At 34.8% G+C, this 21,766-nt stretch overlaps 1 protein-coding gene across 3 annotated transcripts in view; it reads left to right on the top strand.

The window, feature by feature from the left end:
- The first annotated feature begins 10,307 nt into the window (after nucleotides 1-10,307).
- The window catches only part of LOC135077454 (prolactin-releasing peptide receptor-like), an 87,358-nt gene continuing 75,899 nt past the window's right edge, over nucleotides 10,308-21,766 (top strand). For all 3 annotated transcript variants that reach the window (XR_010258461.1, XM_063972003.1, XM_063972002.1), the window contains exon 1: nucleotides 10,308-10,552. The gene's annotated coding sequence lies outside the window, so the exon portion shown is untranslated. The remainder of the gene's footprint in view (nucleotides 10,553-21,766) is intronic.

The following is a 21,766-nucleotide window of genomic DNA, read 5'->3' as shown; positions in this document are numbered from 1 at the left end:
TAGGTGGACCGACGATCTGGTAAAGGTCGCGGGAAGAGCCTGGATGCGGGCAGCGCAGGACCGTTCATTGTGAAAAACCTTGGGGGAGGCCTTTGTCCAGCAGTGGACGTCATTTGGCTGAAACGTAAAGATTCTGATTCTATAAAAAAAAATCTTAGGTCGACAAACGACAATATCTTCTACATAACATATTATGTAGATTCAATTAGAATAAATACAATTCGTAGTGGCGCCAGTTCACTCATGTCAGCCACTTAACCAGTGAGCCGAGGCGAGGCTTGGCACGGGCATGCCAATTATCTACAGCGAGACTTCTGATGGCTGAATACTTATCGTAATAATTATCTTTTGTTTTATTTCTAGAGAAAAAAACTTCGATTTTCATTACTCATTGGCAAGCCTATGGATGGATTAGGTATTGGACAATTGCTTACCATCAATCCAATCACCCGCATATTAGCTCTTAAAAATCAGTATAATTATTTTGCAAATCAAGCTCAAAAAAAGTTCCGTAGGTACTTGTACAACTAACCATTATACTGGTAAAAGCATTTGTCTGAACAAAAAAAATAACGCAGTATGGAACACCACAAGAAACATACGAGCTGTTGACTTGTTAGCATTACGAGTACGTGTTATTATTAATCTTTTTGTTAGTACTTGTATAATAAATGGTTATTCCGTAGCCCGATACTGGCTTCAAATAACGTCAGTACTACTAGCACGAACAACTTTCGTCTTCGAATCGTTTGCGTATTCGACAAAATTCTATACCTAGACTACGAATTCAACTATAAAAAAATCATAATCAAAATTATCTTTATTCGTGTAGACTAATTAAATTAGTACTTACAATTGTCAAATGCTCTTAAGAGCCTAAACATAAATGTCTCATTATTTTTTTGCCGGCGCTAACGTGACGATCTCGATTGTTAAAATTAATTTCGTCCCTTTCTTATACTAAATTCACTTTACGTCACGTTTACAGGGGTGTTTAAATTTTCACACTAAATCTTTGGATGGCGATTCGAATACGCAAACGATTCGATGTCGAAACTTTTTCGTGCTAGAGGTACAGATTAGAGAGTAATTTAATACGTTTAGCTTTGCCATCTGACGTAAGTCTAGGCTGTGAATTTGAAGACGTGCCCTTCATTGTCCAATACAAAAAGTACTTAGGTTATTCGACGACGAAAGCTTTTTGTTGTACTAAGATACATCTAGTTAGACTAACATTTGGATACCCATAAAGTTAAGTTTAACCCCAAATCTGTACATAAAATATAAATGGTAGCCACGGAACATTTTACGCTGAAAGGCACGCTATTTATTATGACGTAAGCATCCACTGAAACAATTTCCCAAAATAGGGGTAAATTTTGGGAAGAAACGGTTCAAAGTTAAACAAAAGTATTACAAAAAGCAAACAAAATAAGCAATGTGGGCGCAGTACAGATTTACATTACTGAGAAATTCAAACTTCAAAATACTCGGAATGGCAAACCCTCAGAATCTTGTAACTAATTACCCATACCAAGTTCGTAACTTCAAGCCATTTTATATAACCAAAGCAAAATCTATAGCAAACGGACCGATTGGCAAGTTCTAAGTAAAGCGTAACTCACATTTGTATGTTTTCGGTAGGTATTAGGTCAACTGCCCTTTGAGTCAATATTACGCAAGTTTCATGGTGGTACGACCTTTATTAAATTACTGAGGGTATTTTCATTCAATGATATAATTTGAACTGTGGGCTGAGTCAGGCCTGGCTCACTCCGCGCGGTACATCCGATAATTACCTACAGCGAAGCGCCCCGCCGGCGGGTATTATATCAGTCGAGTGTCACGCGCGCACCCGTCAGTACGCTGGCGTGCGTTGTAGTACCTAATTCTATGATCGAAGTATTATTTAAAAATTGACTTACAGAGAAAGAAATATTGTGCGGCGTTCGGGTGTTTAAATTCGAAAAGAAATCTACCGGATTTATCTTCGCTTCCCAAAGATGCTGAAAGGTGTGTTGGCCATGTAGGTAATCAATAATTCTTAGGATAGTATAGGAACCTAACCTACGATGACTACTGCTCAGAATGCGTTCGTTCGTTTCAGCCAAATGACGTCCACTGCTGGACAAAGGCCTCTCCCAAGGTTTTCCATAATCAATGCGTACTTACCTACATACGTACCTCATTACAAATAAGTAGATTAATTATTTTTTTACTAGACACTACTAGACAGCAACCCTAACAGCGTAAGAAGAGTTCAGAGGCACGCGATAGAAAGAGACAAAACTTGTAGGTGAATAAAATTGTAGGTACTTAGTGCTGTGCGAGCTGAATTCCACTGTATCGCGTCGTAGCAAGACTCGCATTTATTTAAATCGTCTTGCGGAGTAATCCTTCTGTACCTGTACTATTACTTATTCTGTGGCTGAGTGTGAGTGTACATCAAAGTGAGCGCGTTTAAAAAATGTATGAAAAGTTTAGTTTTTAACGTTACGGACATTTAATGTCATTTTTTGATTGATGTAAACTCACACTAGGCCCTCTGTAATAACCGCACTATTTTTATTTTATTGTGTGGCTTGAATAATTATGCAAATCTACACATTTAAAAGAGGAAAGATTTGATTGTTTGTTTTGAATAGGCTTCGAACTGGACCGATGTGAAAAAAAAAACACCTACATCTGATAAACATAGGCAGTGCGAATTTTCCGGGTCAACTAGTGTTTCATATTTTAAATATAAATCCTAATATTTTAATAACAGTAACATAACGAAACAAAAGAGGTTTACTTCGTACAATAAACCAAATCGAATACAAAAATTAAGAACTGTAATTACTTTATCAGAACAAAACGTTTTCAGTAAACATTGTTCGCTACAAATATTTGTTTTGTCTTGATTTTCTTCGCATAAAAATTTTCCGGGTACCAAATAAACAAAAATCATTTCTATATGTATATAGTTCGTTCGCCTTCATCGTATTTTACTGGATCAATCAGCAAATAGATCACCCGCGTTGAAAAATATCCCAGATCCATTCTTAGAAATTCTTCCGCCCTTCATAATAAAAACAATTGTGTGTGCGAGAAATCTTAATTTTCGTGGAATTTTGTTGAGCGTACTTAATTGAATTTATTGTAATAATTGGTTATCGACACGATAATAATCTATATTATAAATAAAAATGAATTGCTGTTCGTTAGTCTGATTAAAACTGGAGAACGGCTGGGCCGATTGAGCTGATTTTGGTTTTAAAATGTTTCTCGTAGTCCAGGGTACGTCTAAACGGTGAGTAAATAAGGAAAAATTGCGATGGCTTATTTATTGCCTTTAAGGCGGAACAGAGTTCGCCGGGTCAGCTAGTGGGCAATAAAAATTGACATTTTGAGACCACCTTTACCATTGCATTTTTGATTTGCATGAGCTCTCAAAACGATGTTCCTTGGAGAAGAGTCTATCTACTATCTTACTCGTTAGTCAAATCAGTAAAATACAGTTTTAATTCTTTAAAGAGCAAAACAAACATCGTTTGACAAAAAAAAGCAATACCCGCATTAAAAATAACTTTCTGTGAAGTTTCTACTTAAACCTTTTTTTAATCTTTTAAAAACCTTTTTCGGCAATAATAAGGAATTCCCAACTTTTGTTGTGTAGCGCCATCTATTACTCCGCCGTGGTACTATCACCACACCCCTCGAGGGATACGAAAGAGGGTTTGCTAGAGGAGTGATTGTGGTGTATATTATTTCCCTCACAATATTCTGATGTCGCCATATGTATCGAAATAGTAAATAGAAACAAACTTGAGTTAAATGATTCACACTTTGTCTTGAGCGCTTTGGATCTATCTGTAAGCTCACTTTCATTTTAATTAAATAAATAAATAAAAAGAAGATAGATTTCGTACTTTATTGTAAAAAAGTATTTGTGTATAATTATCAAGAACATCATGTCTATTTTTCAGTAAGTAATAATGTATAATGTAACTATTAAAGATAACATTGAAGCCGACTCTACAATAATAATCTTAATATTATACGAATTCATAATGTGGAAATTATTTATTTATATTTGTGGAATACAGTTATTATTTATTTTGTTTCATCTTTCTACATAGGCACCAAATGTCTAGAAGAGTTTGTTAGCATCTTTCATAATAATAAACTAGCTGTGAGTCATCGCATCATTAATTATACTTTCAACGCTGATATTTTGTGAACCGATAATATTCAGTATAACGTCTTCCTTTTGATTGAAATTTCCTGTCAGGATTATTTTATAAATAAACACATTACCACTCCCTTGCGTCGCGCAGTCGGGTAAAAAAGCGAGAAATCGTGCTTCATGGCCTTTAAAAGGACAACGTCTTAACGACAACGCCGATGACAACCGCCTCTGTGGTCTAGTGGTAAGACCACCTGCTTCAGATGCAGAGGTCCCTGGTTCGATTTCCAGTGGGGACAGATTTTTCTGTTCGGTTTGGATGATGGTAGGGCTTGTTGTAAGTCCGCCTGGCTAGCTACCACCATCTTTCCTAAGTCTGTCGCCATAACAACAATGTTAACAACATTGTTGTGTTCCGGCAGTTAGAGGTAAGATAGCCAGTTCCACTGTGGTTGAGGATTCCGGGTGAAGCTCGCTTCCACCTTCGGCTTGATCATCACTTACCATCAGGTGAGATACAGGCCAAAGGCTTCCTCATTGTGGATAAAAAAAAGTCACAGCAGAAGATTGCATAAAATGAATAAATAATGATGATGTTATGTAAAAATATTTTGGGCAGTTAATAGAACCTGTAATAAATAAACTTTAATAATAAACCTGTTTTCATGCACATTCAAATATCATGAAATTGACATAAATAGCACGTGATATCGATTCCCTCGCCTCATACATAAATTTCGCAAACATACAATATTCGATTAAATATGGCTTTGATCTAAGATTACGTGAGTTGTACGTAATAAAGACAGACTCAGTATGCCCAGTGTCAATTTTGGTGTCAATTACTAGTATAATGAGTGACTTATGAAAGCTATGAAAGTATTTTGAGCAAAATTACAAAGTGGCACTAAATTAATTCATTTACATGTCCAATAGGTCGGACCTAAATGTTGAGAACCAACAAAAGAGTTTTTAGTGTTTTTTTTTTGGACTCTAGACCAAAAGGAGTCTCATCTTTTTGTAAAACGGATAACTTTTAACTGAAGAATAAGTTTGGCACATGACAGTTTTAGTATGGGAAATATGTCAAAATGACAAAGTTATTCTTCAGTTAAAAGTTATTGAACGATTGAAAAATCAGCCCTTAATTACTTTTACATTATAATATCTTTTTATTTTATACAAAGGAGGAAGCTTGAACCAAGTTTTGTTTTATTTTATTTACATTAGCTTATTAATTTCAATTTTCAAAACCAATAATAATTATTTCATCGTTTATTATTCAGTTACTTTCGTACTAACCTACTATTCGACTATTATTTTAATTCTAATGCGTGTTGCATTTCGCGCGCGTAACTATGTTGAGAAGCAACAAAAGAGTTTTTAATGTTTTTTTTTTCTTCTAAAACAAAATAAAATCACTTCTTCACTTTGACAGCTGGAAAAAAGTCGTTTTATTCATACATTTAATCCATATTTTAACACATTATTCAGTAATACAATAATTAATTTATGTCTTAAGCGACACTAAACTTGTACCGAATAAAACAATAGATGTGACTTACTTTCTACTGACGCTTTGTTTAGTACCTGAAACAAAGTTCAAAATGTAATTAAACCTTATTAAAAAGCTGAAATATCGCATAATATACTCGTACCTATATCAACTGTCAAGATTATACTGAGTGGGTGACCTCTTTGACAACTTTTTTTTTCTCTTTTCGCTCCATAGTTTATTTTGTATTAGTTGTCAAATAAATATTTTTTCTTTCTTTCTTCTTTACCTAACGTTAACATTACTAACGTTATCAAAAGATTTTTGGTAATTTAAACGAGGTGAAATGGGAGGAAAAACTTTATGCAAAAGTTTTTTGAGTTTTGAATGCAGAGGCTTCCCAAACAGGTAGTTTGATAAGAATGAAGTGCATGAAATAATGTTTAAACCTGTCTGATACTGTCTGATCAAACCGTCTCGACCACAGGTCTCGACCAGAAGGGCGCGCAATCCTCATCACGCATTGATTCCCGCTGAAAACCAGCTTCTCGGCATGACGTTTGTGTCATGTCGCGATTTTTACTGAGCAGGCGCCTAGCCTGTTCAGCATATTTTTATTTTTTTAATTAATTAAGTTTACTCTTGCTTTATTCATCATATTGTGCTGAATGTGTTCTTAGTCTTATTCTATTTATTCTTATTCTAAATAGCGGATCTTCTTACTTATTCATTTATTGTGGTAAGTCTGAAGGATTTGCATTCGTGAGGCTCGGGGTAATTAGAAGGCGAACGTGCCTGAAATTAGGTGATTAGAAAATCCATTGCGGTACTTTGGAGATGTTTAGTTGATTAAATAAATACTCAGTTTAAATACAGGCTGAATTGAAAAACTAGATTTAGAAAGACTGTTTTGCCTCCATTTGAGATTTCGCCTTACTTGGATGTCGAACTCAATAATAACGAAATATTGTGTTTTAGAGAAGTTAAGAAGCCTTAGGATTATTATGTAATGTACTAGCGGACCCAACAGACTTTGTTCTGTCAAAAATATTTAGAAAACGTTTGTATGGAAAAAAGTAAAGGTCCCGGAAATTATTCGATTTTTTCTCATCGTAAAAACCATCCTTGGACTTCAACGAACATTTTAAAAAAATGGTGAAATTGGTCCAGGCGTTTTTGATTTTATATTATAGATATCGTCTATCTCTATTTTGTCGTTTTGGAAATCCTTGGGGAAAACCTTTGTCCAGCAGTGAACCTGGACGTCATTTGGTTAAAATAAAAGTAACGACGTAGTATCTGCCTTAATTTAATGGTTAAGTTAGGTCATGCGCGAAACGTTTTCTTATCGTTCTTCTTTTTAATCAATATCATGCAATTTTCAAGCTGTAAAAGCTCGTGATTTTTTTTTTCCATTCACCATTTTCCTTAGGGAACAAACATCGAAATCCTCATTTAAATGTGACCAAAAGTAATTTGACGTCACGTTTAGATATACGGCCGGTCTCAACTTGCTGACAGCCTAAATTGTGGACATTATAATGTTTTATACGAGTTCTGAATTAGGATATCTTTTTATCGTTTTAACCCTTAAGTAACATCCTTATTTTTGGTTACACTAAGAACACCCTGGGGTAAAAAAAATACCCCAAAGGGAAATTGAAAAATTTTAAGTAAATATTTAAAATCAATTTAATTTGTGATTTACAGTGTATTAATGGACTCACTAAATTATACTATTTGTTTAAACGAACGTCTATCTAGCGTAAAGAAACATCTTAAATCAATCATAACAAAAAACAAAGATTTTTTCATTGGCAACTAATAGTTTCCACAATGATCTTCTAGAAAAATCTTGGAAAGTTATTGTGGGAACCAAAAACTTACACTAATCGGACATTGAATAGATGTTTTATACATATTTTAAACACAAAATGAAATAAAACAAAAATTTGTGGCTTTATAATAAAGCAAAATAAAAAAATCTTTTTTTTTATAAAATTATGAAAATATATTTTTTTATTTATTTTATTCCTAATTATTTTTTTCAAAACACATCAGACACGCTGAATTATTACATAATTATCACTTTTGGGCTCTATTTCTGTGTCGAATTTATGAACGCTGTGTTCTGAGGGGATGTCTTCAAAGTTCGAAAAGTATCATGTAAATCAAGCTCTATTTATTTTTCTGCATTCTCGAGACAACGTGCTATCTAATCGTCATATAAATTTTTACTCATTGTGTTTAAATATTGTAAAAACCTATTAATAAGATGTTAGGTGATGATAAATTAAAGCATGCGTAACTAACACCCTGGGGTAATTTTCCACCCCACCTACCTGTACAAGCCAAACAGATGATTTTTTTCACATCCCGCGTCTACGAGCTTAAAGCGCACACTCTGCATTGAGAATATACAAAACGACATTGCACTAGCTTCGGTAGAAAAAAAGATATGTCAATTTTTATGCGCCTGGGGTAAAAAATTACCCCACGGTGTTACTTAAGGGTTAAATTATTACAAAAAATGGAGACAAAGCCTCGTATAATTGTGTGAAACGATGACTGAAAACGCAAGCATATTTTGGTATAATACTGAGTACACTCATAAGTTAATAATTAATTTATGTGCAATAATTAAGTACAAAAATTTTAAGTAAAATAAAGATTTAGAAGAGTCTGGTCGAAACAAATTAAATTAAATTATTAATGAGTCCAATTAGATTTAATCTAAGCCAAAATTTGTTTTCAAATAGAATACAGGTTCTTAATTTTAAAACTTTATTAATTATTCATAGCGATTTATATTAAGATGAGGTCAATGAACTTTTACAACATGTGAACAATTAACATGTTCCAGGTACCTACGAGATTAATCTCTCTATTTCTCTCTTTTTCTGTCTCCATATATTATGTAGAGACAGAAATTATCTCTGCAGAGATATAATAATAATGTACTTTTACTCATATAAACATTTTTCTTAAATTATCACATACTTCAATTTGAAAAATTATCACAATATCATCTCTACCCTTTTCTACATCATCTCGATTTTATTGTCCAAATCGATGCTCTGCAAATAATCGATACAGAAATTAATTTGCATCCGAAATGAGGTTTCCCGGAAGGTAATAAACTCGACGGCGATTTTATGCTTTCCTCTCGGAGGGTTTTAATCGGGAATTTTAATATCGGACCGGCCAGCATCAAGTTTCATCGAAGTTTTGTTATAAATCAGTCGACCACAGATAAAAATATGTAAGCTGGCCATTTAATTTTGGTCAAGGAATATTAAAAAAAGTATTTTCAAAGTTTTTACTTTTTCAGTTTTCGTTTTTGTGTGATAAGTTTTTACTTCATGATAACTTTTAGTAACTTAATTGGGCCAATAATTGGAACATGATAAAAATAATTTTGATCAGTAATTAGGCGAATGGCAGGCACATATTATGTAGGTAATTCTTAAGAAAATTGTTAAATGAAATATATTTTTTTCAGTAACATGATACAAATCGATGGGTGCCTGGAATAAAGCCGCAATAGCCATAGCAGCAGTTTTCCGATTAAGTGATTTTAGTAAACTGCGGGTCCCTATACACCTTTTGAATTTTTTTCAGAATTTTATCTTTGAAACTGCCTGATTTACCAAAAGCACTATGGATATTGAATCGTTATTCCCATTCATCATTTAAAATTTGTTGACCGGAATAATCGTGCCATATACAATGTTAAAACTTTTATTTAAATCTTCTACAAGCAAACGGCTATTACTGTATCCTTCAGATCAGCGCCCGAGGCTGCAATACACTATTGCTGTTTGATTAATTGCACACTTTTTACCGGAATAAAACCACAATGGACTCTTACGGAACCGACTTTCAGTGTATGAAGCGGCAATATGTATTTCTACCTTTTTTAAAGTATATTCTAAGCACTATAACCTTATGCACATTAAATGTTACTCCAGAAAAAATAACGCATCGTTTGATATACAAACCGTTTTGATACGCCTCGTAGTTTAGAATTATTCAAAATTTACACTAAATCTCTTCTCCTGTAAAATTGTGTTTTGTCGATTGTGGCTTTATTCCCGGCACCCATCGAAATGTTTGTGCTATGCGGGAACTGAACCCGCAACCTCTGGCATACTAGTCCGTTTACAATACAAACCACTACACCAAACGGCCGGTCAATTATTATTATTGATTGTGAATTTTGAAAACCTTCAAATTTTAATGTTTTATCTTTCAAAACTACACGTTTTTATTTTTTTGTAAAGTTGAAGCAATAAGACTCACCACAATATAAAATTACTTATCTGCCTCACTAGACGGAAAAGTGATAAATATTTACACAATCTCGAAAAAGATATAGAACTGCCTAGTAGAGATCACCGTAATATCTACAAACACGTCCTAATTCACCAAACTAATTCCATGGATTAGCTGTCTTTCAGGCGCGAAGACACTGGCCCGTAAATTGCGAAGGAAAGTCTCTAATTAAAAAAGATTTACAACAATGCAATTTGTCATAATTCAATAAGTTGTTAACAATAATGCTGGCTGAAAGATAGGAAGATTAATGACATAAAAAAAACATCAAATAATGACATACGGCGATCGCTGCTAGTTTGAGTGAGAGACAGTCTCGCTTTGAGCACTGCCGCGATAACACGTTGCGCCGCAAGCCGTTCCGCCGCACACGACAGTTTCAAAAAGTTGAAATAAGAACCCGTGCTAATGCAAACCATGTTTATATTTGGCCGTGCAACTTTTTAATTTGCCATTTCATTTTTCTTTTGGAACTTTTTTGTTGTGAACTGTTTACTTTGAAGCTGGCTGGAAAGTTTGTTTGATAAGTTTTCGTTGGAAGAAAATAAACTTTGGTGAGTAATTTTAGTCGCCTGTCGATAAGCGACGGCTTTATTGTATTTTTAAGTGATTTTGCGTCGTATTTTTCAAAATTTTCCGTGGTAATTTTGTCAGAAACTTTGTCTCGAACTAATCTGCATTCGTTTATAAAAAAGACTACCTACTGAATATTTTTACGTAATAATTATAGTTTTACCTCATGAAAAGAAGGAATGTATCTACAAATAGTGTTTTATGAGAGTCTTTATTAAATAAAATCAATAGTGATTAATAAATAATACGGTTTCAAACAAATTTAAAGCATATTGCTCTATTTTACACATCTGTATCTGTACGAGTAGCTTATAAAATTCATGACGTACAATCATGGTCTATTTATACTATTTACCTATTTACGAGAACATAATCGTATATCAGTGCTAAATATTTTTTCGAATGTAAATAAAAACGTGAGAATTACTGACGTAAATTGAGTAATAATATGGCTTTTAGAGCTACTATAGTTATGCTATAGGTAACCTCGCATGGTGATAATTGAATCGCCAAACAATTCATCTATGTAGTTACATTAACTTTTGTGGATATAGCTGCAACCATGCTAAGAACCACGTCACAGTGTTACGCCCGTATTCACAAATGATGCTTGCTTCAGTGAATAGAGCTCTGTGATTAGTTCGTGTGTCACCCTGTGCGTCCACGCGCACTCTGAGACTTCATAGTAATGTTTGTAAATACGGGCGTAAGTCAGTGAAAATAATTGACGAAAATTGATGAAAATTCACATCAAAACATTTTGTAAATAAAACATCGCTTTTGAAAAAAGTCTTGCTAACTTAATTTATACTAACTAATTACCTAAAGTACTTAAGTGCAATGTTACTCAACTTTCCAAAACAAAATATGCTTACTCAATTTAAATACAATTAAGTAAAATGTTTTTGCAAACCATTTTTAACACTATTTTTACAACAATTAAATAATAATTTAGGGCATAAGCTTCCCATCTTCCCAAAGTCAATAGCGACAGGAAAGGACATTGTCAGAAATCGCCTAAAAAACCGCCCAAAAACATTAACCCATCATAATTATTTTCTAATTTTTTTAATACATTAAGCACCCTTTCATTCTAATGGACACTTAAGCATTGAAAAATTAAATAAATAAGTCTTTTAACGTTTATTCTATAATACTATTACAACTTCCGGACGTTTTGGTGCGTGGCATGGTCTAAAACCTATCAAGTTCCATAATTTTTGCCGATAAAATCTGTACGAGGCATTACCGTACTTTATTGCTGGGAGTCCATGTATAGTGATGTTCCTGCGGCCATCATAGACAATAAAATATCGATTTTGAAAATAAAATAAATCGATTAAACTGCTTTGAAGACTAGATTTGCGTTAAAAGCTAAAAAGATATTGACACTATTACAAGAAGCTATCTAAAGTGTCCAACTGGTCGAAGGTCGTAAATAAAATAAAAATAATTAGGACCATAAACTGATATTCATGGTATCATAACTGTAAAAGTGTCAGAATCCGATGTTGAATCCAATGCCAGTTGAAGTGAGAGAAACATATATCAACCTAGTATAGTTGCCAGTCTCTCATAATCTATGCCAATGAGGGTTTTCGCGATTGAAAAATCCGCCAGATGGCATTACGTAGACGTGAGGTCCAAATGCTGCATGATTGGTTATTTTTGACATGACATTGACAGATATGTCAAAATCCACCAATCATGCAGCATTTGGACCTCGCGTCTACGTATTGCCATCTCGCGGATTTTTCAATCGCGAAAACCCTCATTCATAGCACATGTATAATAATAGACCAAATGAACTTTTATAGATTGTAAAAGAGAAGATAAAGATTTTATTATTTTATTAAAATCTTGCCACGAGGTAGTTTTTCAGTAGAAACCAGGATTGGATAATCGCTTCAGGCAAGTATCAGAACATTTTATAAATATTTTTTATTCGATTATATCCTTGTGAATCGTTTTAATAAATTGTCATTTTACTTTCTCAATTAAAACTTTTTCAATCCCTAGTCTTGTCAAACTGTCATAATGTCAACAAATTATAAATGTCACGTCAGTTGACTCAATTTCAGTCTTCTGTGCGTTTATTGTATTTTTATTTCAATGAAATAGTGCTAAAGGGTTAGTACTAAAAGTGAAAGCCTTTTTTCAGAAAAAAAAACAATGTGGTGCCCTTATTATTCATACTATTTGAAAGTTACAAGTCAGTGATACAGAGTTGCCGCCATTATAACTCCGTGGTGATACCATACCAAAGAAGAAGTTTTCCTAAAAACTTGTGTTATTTTTATATGTGATCAAATAAAAAGGATTAATTCTACTGCTCAAATGGAATAACTTATCCCAAGAGACCGAATATAAAAAAAAACCTCTCCATAGAAATTATCACCATCAGGGGGTGTGATTTTTTTTGAGAATTTGATATTGGTCCTGTAAGAAAAGTAGTTGTATTTCAGTAGTAGAATCAACCCTTCTTGTTTCATCAGCAAGAGTAACTATAAAAACGCCCTGTAGGTAGGTATTATTAAGCTGAAGAGTTTGTTTAGTGTCAAAGACTGTCACACAGTGTAACTTAAATTGGCATAAAATATTATGATAATGAACATAAAAACTTAAATAAATATTTATGTTAATATTTTTTCTATTTATTTATTTTCCCAAAGCTTCACAGTGACAGCTGAAACAGCAATACTGTTGTAAAACTAAACTTAGAACAAACTGTTACAAATATTTTACAAATTAAAATAAAACCGCATGTTGCTTTACTTTCTCGTATAGGTAATAAATGTAATTAATGGCTAGATTATTAATGTTACTTTGTTACCCTCAATAGTGAGGAGATCTTACAAAATGGTAACCCTGATTTTCATTGTCATTCAAGTGCTCTTTCTTCGCATAGGCTTCTGTGATTTGGCCAAGGGCCACACACATTGCGATAACATTATGCGACATTGATTTGACAGCAGCGGAGTGAAGTCTTGCGACTATGCAAAATGATACCCTGTAATCGTAGCGCATATATAAGGTGTTATTTTTTATACTGATCATACTTTACCAACGCGTCTAATAAAATCATACAAATACAACCCAAGTGTTTTTAAAAAAAAATTCAGGCTAGTTTTTGTTTTTATTTTTCCTAACAAAAAAAAATATATTATTTTTACAACCATCCTGTCTTCACTCACTGCCTCTCTCTCTTTCTTTATTCATTTCATTCATACGAGTACGAACAATGGCGCGCGAAAAAAAACAAATACGCGCGCGTTCATTCAACGTTCACACACATTAAGGTTAGATTACACTAAACCTACGTTACCAAAAATTATCACTCGTGAGTATGTACGATGTTACGTCATGTTAATAGGTACTACGCGCTAGGAGAAACAAAATCTAGCCACATAAGTAGGTAAATAAGTGTATTTTCATTAGTGTAATAGCGGGGATTTTTCCAACGAACCGAGGCGAATCATCCGCGTTAAACTAGAAATTTAAAAAAGGATAGAAATTGGAATTCAATATCTACGTTTTCGTAATGCCTACGCAATTTATTTAGAGACGTAATAAAAAATTGATAGGTACATACCTATTACTACTTCGCTTCGCTTCAGTGGAAATGCACCCTAATATTGAATATGAATAGGTGTTGTAAATAAAACTCACTGATCAATTTTCCTGGTTTTAATTCCTAAATTATGATTTGCCATCACACTTTAGATTCATTGATTTTACTTATTCACACATTTACCGATTTTGAATGTTGTTATTTAAAGTTCCTAGGTTATTATTACACTAATCACAATACATTTTGAACGTCAAGCCTTTGTTGTACTTTGTTCACGTAAACACTGTCTTGCACTGTCTAATCTAGCCACGATCGAATTGAGGTAATGCTTCCGGGCTGCACACTTGCTTGCTGTTCACTAGACACCACGTCGGATGTTGTATTCACAATTCGCGCACTAACTTTTTTACGGAAAAAGTCCATTTCGCGTAAACAAGCACTCATCTGTCCAAATCACACTGTAGGTATGTACCTAGGTAGACTTCCGCAATATCCATCGACAGAACACGGTCGCGGTCGTGGCCCTCTGGCAACAACTCCTTGATAAGGCATTCCGTAAGTATTTTTACGCAAAAGCCGCCGTCTGCGGCGCTCGCATCTGGGTACCGCCAGCACTGTGCCGGTGATTGAAATTGAAATCCAGAACTTCGTCCTCGAAGCGCACGGGATCTCGTCAAGTCAGGATACGGCAAGGTGTGAAGGTTTCACCTGCGTTTTGTTATTTATCAAGCGCGGCATTGTAATAACTCGCACATACACTGCAATACGTTAGGGGACATTAGACGGACTGAGACGATTGTTTATGTTGTAAGTTGTTGCGCTCCCGCATGCCGATCGGCGGCTCGGCGCGGGCTGTGGGCGCGGAGCGACTGGCAGCGATATCAATATGGCCGACTCACGCGGCGCGGCACGTGGCAGCGGTCGTTGCCCTCGGCCGGCTACTACGATAGTGCGTAAACGAGTACTCACCGCGCTCAAAGGATGATTTATTTTTTCTTTTTTTCGAAACATTCTTTGTCGTTTTACTCGAAAACTAGCCTGAATTTTTTTGAAAAAACACGGGTCTTATTTGTATGATTTTATTAGATATGTTGGTAAAGTATGATCAGTACAAAAAATAACACCTTATAGACCTAGACGGGGCGGGGCACATAGCTCGTAGAGCTGATGGCCGCTGGGGCAGGAAAGTTCTTGAGTGGCGACCACGAGCCGAAAGACGTAGCGTGGGCAGGCCTCCCACTAGGTGGACCGACGATCTGGTGAAGGTCGCGGGAGGTGCCTGTATGCGAGCGGTGCAGGATCGGTCTTCGTGGAAATCCTTGGGGGAGACCTTTGTCCAGCAGTGGACGTCTTTTCGGCTGAAACGAACGAACGAACGATACGTATTACCACTATTTACTATTTATTGTATACTCGCCGGATTACACGTAGGAGCACGCGCGTTACAGCTTCGGCCTTGCATTATTATAAGATCTTGTTCCGCCATTTTTCGAACTTCCTCCGTGAGGATATCCCCGCCGAATTCTATGATAAACCAATCAAAAGTCATATTCTGCAATGTCAAAATTAATTTGCCGAAATTCGCCGAGCCAGCTATGTCAAATAATATTATTAGGTGTCAAACAGGATACGTTCAGAAATTAATATTACGATTTTAAAGATAAGACAAGACAACTTTTTATTGACGAAGTTGCTGGGACAGCTAGAAACTATTTTTTTTCCAGCACTTTAAGAAAATAATAAATGAATGAAAACGCAGCGTGGGACGTCCACCCACAAGGTGGACCGACGACCTGATAAAGGTAGCGGGAAGGCGCTGGATGCAGGCCGCTACCAACCGTGCGATGTGGAAGTCATTGGGGGAGGCCTTTGTTCAGCAGTGGACGTCCTGTGGCTGAAATGATGATGATGATGATGATGAAATGAATGAAAATGACAAATCTTCGAACGTGTATAATACCGTGCCAAAGTAATCATATAATGTTGGCACCTTAATAACTATTGCTGTTTTTGTTGTAAAGATCATGCAGCGCTACTTGCGGATATTATTGGCAAGAAAACTATGTAGGCTCTAGATCTGAAGCCGCTTTAACGAACACGAAGTGCTCATACAATGCAGCGTATTTTCTTCCAGTCTTTAGTCAGGACTTTAGTCGAATTAAAACCCCGGTTGAACGTGATATAGCCGCACTAGAATACGGTGCTTTTTTGCATAATCGCAAAACTTCGTTCCGGTGTCGACCGAATGTTATCACGATGTATGTGGCCCAGGGGTTACTGTAGCCACTAAGGTTTGAAACTTCTTGCTTAAAATATTGTAGTCTTTGGCATAGACTACGACGGTAGTCATGGAGATAGGAGTTTGTTATCTCGTGTCAGATGTAAATGGTGAAAAGAAACCCATGATTCGTGTTAATTTTATGCAATATGTAGGTATTTTATAAAAGTGGAACCCCGAGTGATCTCCAAAACCCATTCTATTATTATATACGATTCGGCTTCGATATCTATAATACAATAGGAGTTTATTTCATGTGTCAGATGACAAGGGTGGAAACAACCTACGATTCATGTTATTTATTTACGTGCAATATGTGGACATATTATAAAAGTGGAATGCCGAGTTGTATTTCTAAAACTTGTTCTATTATTTTATACTATTTGGCTGCGACTCGGCGTGACGACAATACAAAACATTTTTCGCGAATCGGTGTTCATACATTCACACAATACATTAGACGCCATGTTGTCATAAACGACATATTATAAAATCGCTGTGATTTAATATTCTTAATCATTAATTTTATGGCAAGTGTCCATCAGGAATCATTGTTCTTACACACAGAATCGTATTATTTCGCTTTCGGGTAGTAATTATGTCAAAATTGTTGGTTCTTAGGCGAACAATGTATGGAGAACGAACATTGTCCTTTAAATTTTCCCCCATTCGAGGAAATCCTGTCGGGGGAAGGTGGGAAATACCCATAATTAATGCACACATGTTTCAAGTGATTTTTTCGTTATCATCAAACCAATTTTATGGCAGGAAATTGGAACACTCAACAGAATTGCCCCTCTCGTGTCTACTTAGAAGATTAGAAAAACATGCAGAGGAGAGCACGCCGACTTTTACCTAATTTCTAATTAGTAAGAGAAACAAGAATTTATTGGACAATTTGACACCATTCTCCAATTCGAAATCACAACTTTTCTAAAAATACACTAATCATTCTTGTCTTAAAAACTTAATTAATTTTAAATTACCTGTAAATTATGATTTAGGGTCGCATTGTAATTGAAAAAAGTAGTTTATTTGAGTTGAAAAAATAGTGACGTCACTTGATTGTAGTGTCATACAAAATCTATGAGAGAGTTTCGTTTTGACAGTTTTAAAAAGTACGTCAATTGATTGGTGGTGTCAACATGTCTATTGGTGTTGGTGGAAACACGTTGTTTTCTTACGCAAATAAACTTATTATGTTTGTTTGTTAACCTACTCGAATTTGTTTCAAACTTAACTGAAAGTATTTGGTAGTGATGTCATGTCAACCTTTATTTGTCACCTGTCATCCGCTTTGCAATGGAGAGAAGTCGAACCTTAACTTCGAACTCCTTCTATGTTCTTCTGATTAATTTCGTTGCGTGTCCAATGACAGTTTAACTTCCCCCGGGAAAAACTTGACCTTCATTGGTTGGGTTTTTATTGGCGGTCAAGCTGTAGATCCTGGCTACACAGGAGTTGCAGCGGTGGGAACGAGAGATGGGAATAGTCCTGTAGTGATGTCACACTGAAAGTTTTTTACTTGTAATTTTATAAAACAGTACCTACTTATCTGTAATTTCATCCCAGCTAATCTCTGAAATGATAAAACCCAGTCAGACAAGTCTTTCAGTAGCAAGTAGCTGATATTATCACATATGACATAGTTTTTTTTTTAAATTTTGGTAAAATTTTTTTTAAAGAATTATTATCGTACCGTGTATTTCAAATTCAATTTAAATTAGGCAAAGCATCAAAACTAATTAAACGGGCATCAGACAAATTGACGTGCTCTCGTCTGTACATTATGGTTATGCAATAAAATATTGAGTATTGAAAAAAAATATGGAAATGCATTAACACAGAAGACATATTGCCAATCATTCCACTTCTCTTATGATTTATTACTGCAATTTATTCGCTTGATAGGTCTCTGAATGACGGATGAATGATTTTCGGTGACAAAGTATGTATTTGGCAATTTTTTGGGTCTTTTGACATTAAATCACAGTTTAAAAAAATCCTTGCCTTTGTAAAAATCCACTGTTTTTATTGACATTGATTTATTATGTGTAACCAAATTATCGACTTAGCCGAGTTTCTGATTACCATAACACCTTGCATAATAAACATGAAATAATACTTAAGCTTCAACCTTTTCTACGTTTTAAGTACTGAGGGCTTCATCGTCATCAAACGTCGTCGTTAGTGAGCGCGTCAAAATAATCTATGAAGATTTTAGTTCTCTAAAATCATACATTTAATGTAATTTTTTTACGCAGTCACTTTGATGTAAACTCACACTAAGCCCCCTGTAAGAAAGTAACGGCACATATTTTGTGTAATTCTATAACTTCTATTTGGGAAAACGTCACTTGTTTTTGTTGACGATATAGCTACATGTATACTCGTAATGTCAAGATCATAGAATATTGATGTTATCAAGAATTCATCAATAAATCAATGTTTATCTTGCGTTAGATAAACAGTCATTCAATCAGAATTCTCCAGTTTCGAAGCAAATAGGTACGAGTTTTCAATATAATATTTATTAAGAAAATAATAACTCCATGTAAATATTGTGAGATAAAAGAGCGTTTTTGCGTACCACCTACATTACAATAAGTAAATAATAATAAATAAATAAATATCCTTGGACATTTTACACTGCGCTTCTAGTCCCAAACTAAGCAAAGCTTGTACTATGGGTACTAGACAACGGATATAAACATACTTAAATACATTTTTTTGTAAATACATACATACTTATTATACATAGAAAACACCCAGTCCAATACAAACAAATATGTTCATGCACACAAATGTTTGTACTGTGCGGGAATCGAACCCGCTACCTCAGGAATAGTAGTCCGTTTCGAACCACTACACCATAAGTATTTCAATAATAGTAATATTTATAATTAATAACGAAATAAAAACCTAAAATGACTTTTTACGTTAGGAATGTATAGGTATTGTTTGCAGATACAAAGTTATAATAAAAATACAAATACATGGGTCCCATCCTGACTATCTGAGGTAGGTAAATTAGTAAGAACAAAAATGGGTCTCGTACCAAAATAACATTCTGTCAAAAAACAAAAATCCTTGAGTGGTCATAATTAGGGTTCCGTACCTCAAAAGGAAAAAACGGAACCCTTATAGGATCACTTTGTTGTCCGTCCGTCCTTCTGTCAAGACCCTTTATCTCAAGAACGCGTGAACGTACCAAGCTGAAATTCACATGAAATACTCAGGTCTATTGTCCCTTTAAGCTGTGAAAATATCAAACTTCTAAGCCAAGCCAATCAAAAGATACAGCCGATTATGTCGATATTTTCAACAAATTTTCGACACTCGCAAAGGAATCAAAACCTACAGGATACTTCCCGTAAACTCAGAATCTTGAAATTTAGCATAAAGCATTGTCATATAATGCAAATATAGGAAAAATTGCGAAAATTAATTTTTTTTAGTTATATCTATATATATAAAAATGAAACCCGTTTCGCGTTGTCACGGCATCACGTGTGAACGGCTGAACCGATTTCGATAATTCTTTTTTTTAAATGTTTGTGGAAGTCCAAGGATGGTTCTTACGGAAAAAAATATTAAGAAAATCTCTACGCTAAGGCGGTACGAAGTTCGCCGCTCAGCTAGTCTATATATATAAAAATGAAACCCGTTTCGCGTTGTCACGGCATCACGTGTGAACGGCTGAACCGATTTCGATAATTCTTTTTTTTAAATGTTTGTGGAAGTCCAAGGATGGTTCTTACGGAAAAAAATATTAAGAAAATCTCTACGCTAAGGCGGTACGAAGTTCGCCGGGTCAGCTAGTAATATAATAAAAATATTTTAATAAAATGAAACTTACTACCTTATTTCTCACGAACGAATAAAGGTATCAAATTGAAATTTATACCAAATACCTAGATCTATTGTCCCTTTAAGAAGTAAAAAAATCAAACTTCTAAGTTAACGCGATCAAAAGATACAGCAGTTTATACCGACACCTTAGACGAATTTCCGTCACACGCTAGGGAATCAAAACCTACAAGGTACTTCCTGTGAACTCAGAATCTTGAAATTCGGCACGAAGCAACGTTATATAGTACAGATAAAGGAAAAATTGCGAAAATGATAAATTTGAAGTTATATAAAATTTAAAATATTATTTTTGCTTACATGACATAAAATATTTTTTTAATAATTATAAACTTACTACCTACCCTTTTTCACATGGACGCGTAGAGATATTAAAGTTGAAATTCATATCAAACACTTCTTAAATCTAATTGCCTCTAAACTGTGAGAAATTCTAAATCAACGCAAAAATTCAAAACGCTGAGGTAGGTACCTACCTATAATGCAAATATAGGAAAAAAAAATAAATAAAAAATAATCATACCGCATATTTTTTTTTTATAAAACTCCGGACTTTGACGTAATTTTGGTTTAAGTGAAATGAATGGTGTCCATTGGCATAGCTACAGGTTTTACCTTAGAATACTTGTTTTATATTTGTAGATAGTTACCCTGCCTAAAAAAAACCCTAGCTACGCCAAAGCTAGCGTTATTTGATAAGGATCAGATATAAACACAAAATAATCTTGCGTGCATACCAATGTTATTTATACCATTTTGCAAGGGGAAAGGGATTTGTGGTTAGCCCTGACTACTTAAGGACAGGAAAAAATCAAATGATACCGCGAGCTAACTACGAACAGCGCCATCTATTGACAACCGTGCGAACTACGTAGTGTCGTTGCTCGGTGATAGGTGTTGCTGATTGCAGCTCATTGTTACAATACTTTTTATTAAAATCGGATTTTATTCCGGAGGTTTTACAATTTCTTACTACTTTCGCAAATCATTACAAATGAAGAAAGGAATTTACGGTGTGGTACCCTCAATGTACAATTAGATTTCGAGCGATACCACTTTTGGGCATTCTCCTTTTAAGTAGTTACTTTCCCCATTGTAATGTTATGAATTTCATTTTGCAATAAAAATACCATAGTTATGACTCGATTGTCGTAATGAACGAACTTTGTAAACCTTGCAGGTTTGTACGGAACCCTCGGTGCGCGAGTCCGACTCGCACTTGGCCGGTTTTTTTTAGTAATAACATAGCGAACTTTTTCGCGAACATTCTCAGTTCAACTTTCATATTAAAGTAAATAAGATACCTACTTAATTCTGGACTGAATCGTGATATGAAATGTCGTGAAGTTAAATACCAAAAATGAAGTGGGGTTTTTCCTCGAAAATACGAGTACTATACATTTTTTTATTTAAAAAACAACACCGATCGACATGACGACAGGTCATGTACTTTTTTCGTCGGTTAATTTATATTTC

Source organism: Ostrinia nubilalis, chromosome 13 (assembly GCF_963855985.1).
Source record: "Ostrinia nubilalis chromosome 13, ilOstNubi1.1, whole genome shotgun sequence".
Lineage (NCBI taxonomy): Eukaryota > Metazoa > Arthropoda > Insecta > Lepidoptera > Crambidae > Ostrinia > Ostrinia nubilalis.
The sequence above is the reverse complement of the archived record's forward strand: the minus strand, read 5'-3'. Positions and strand labels throughout refer to the sequence as shown.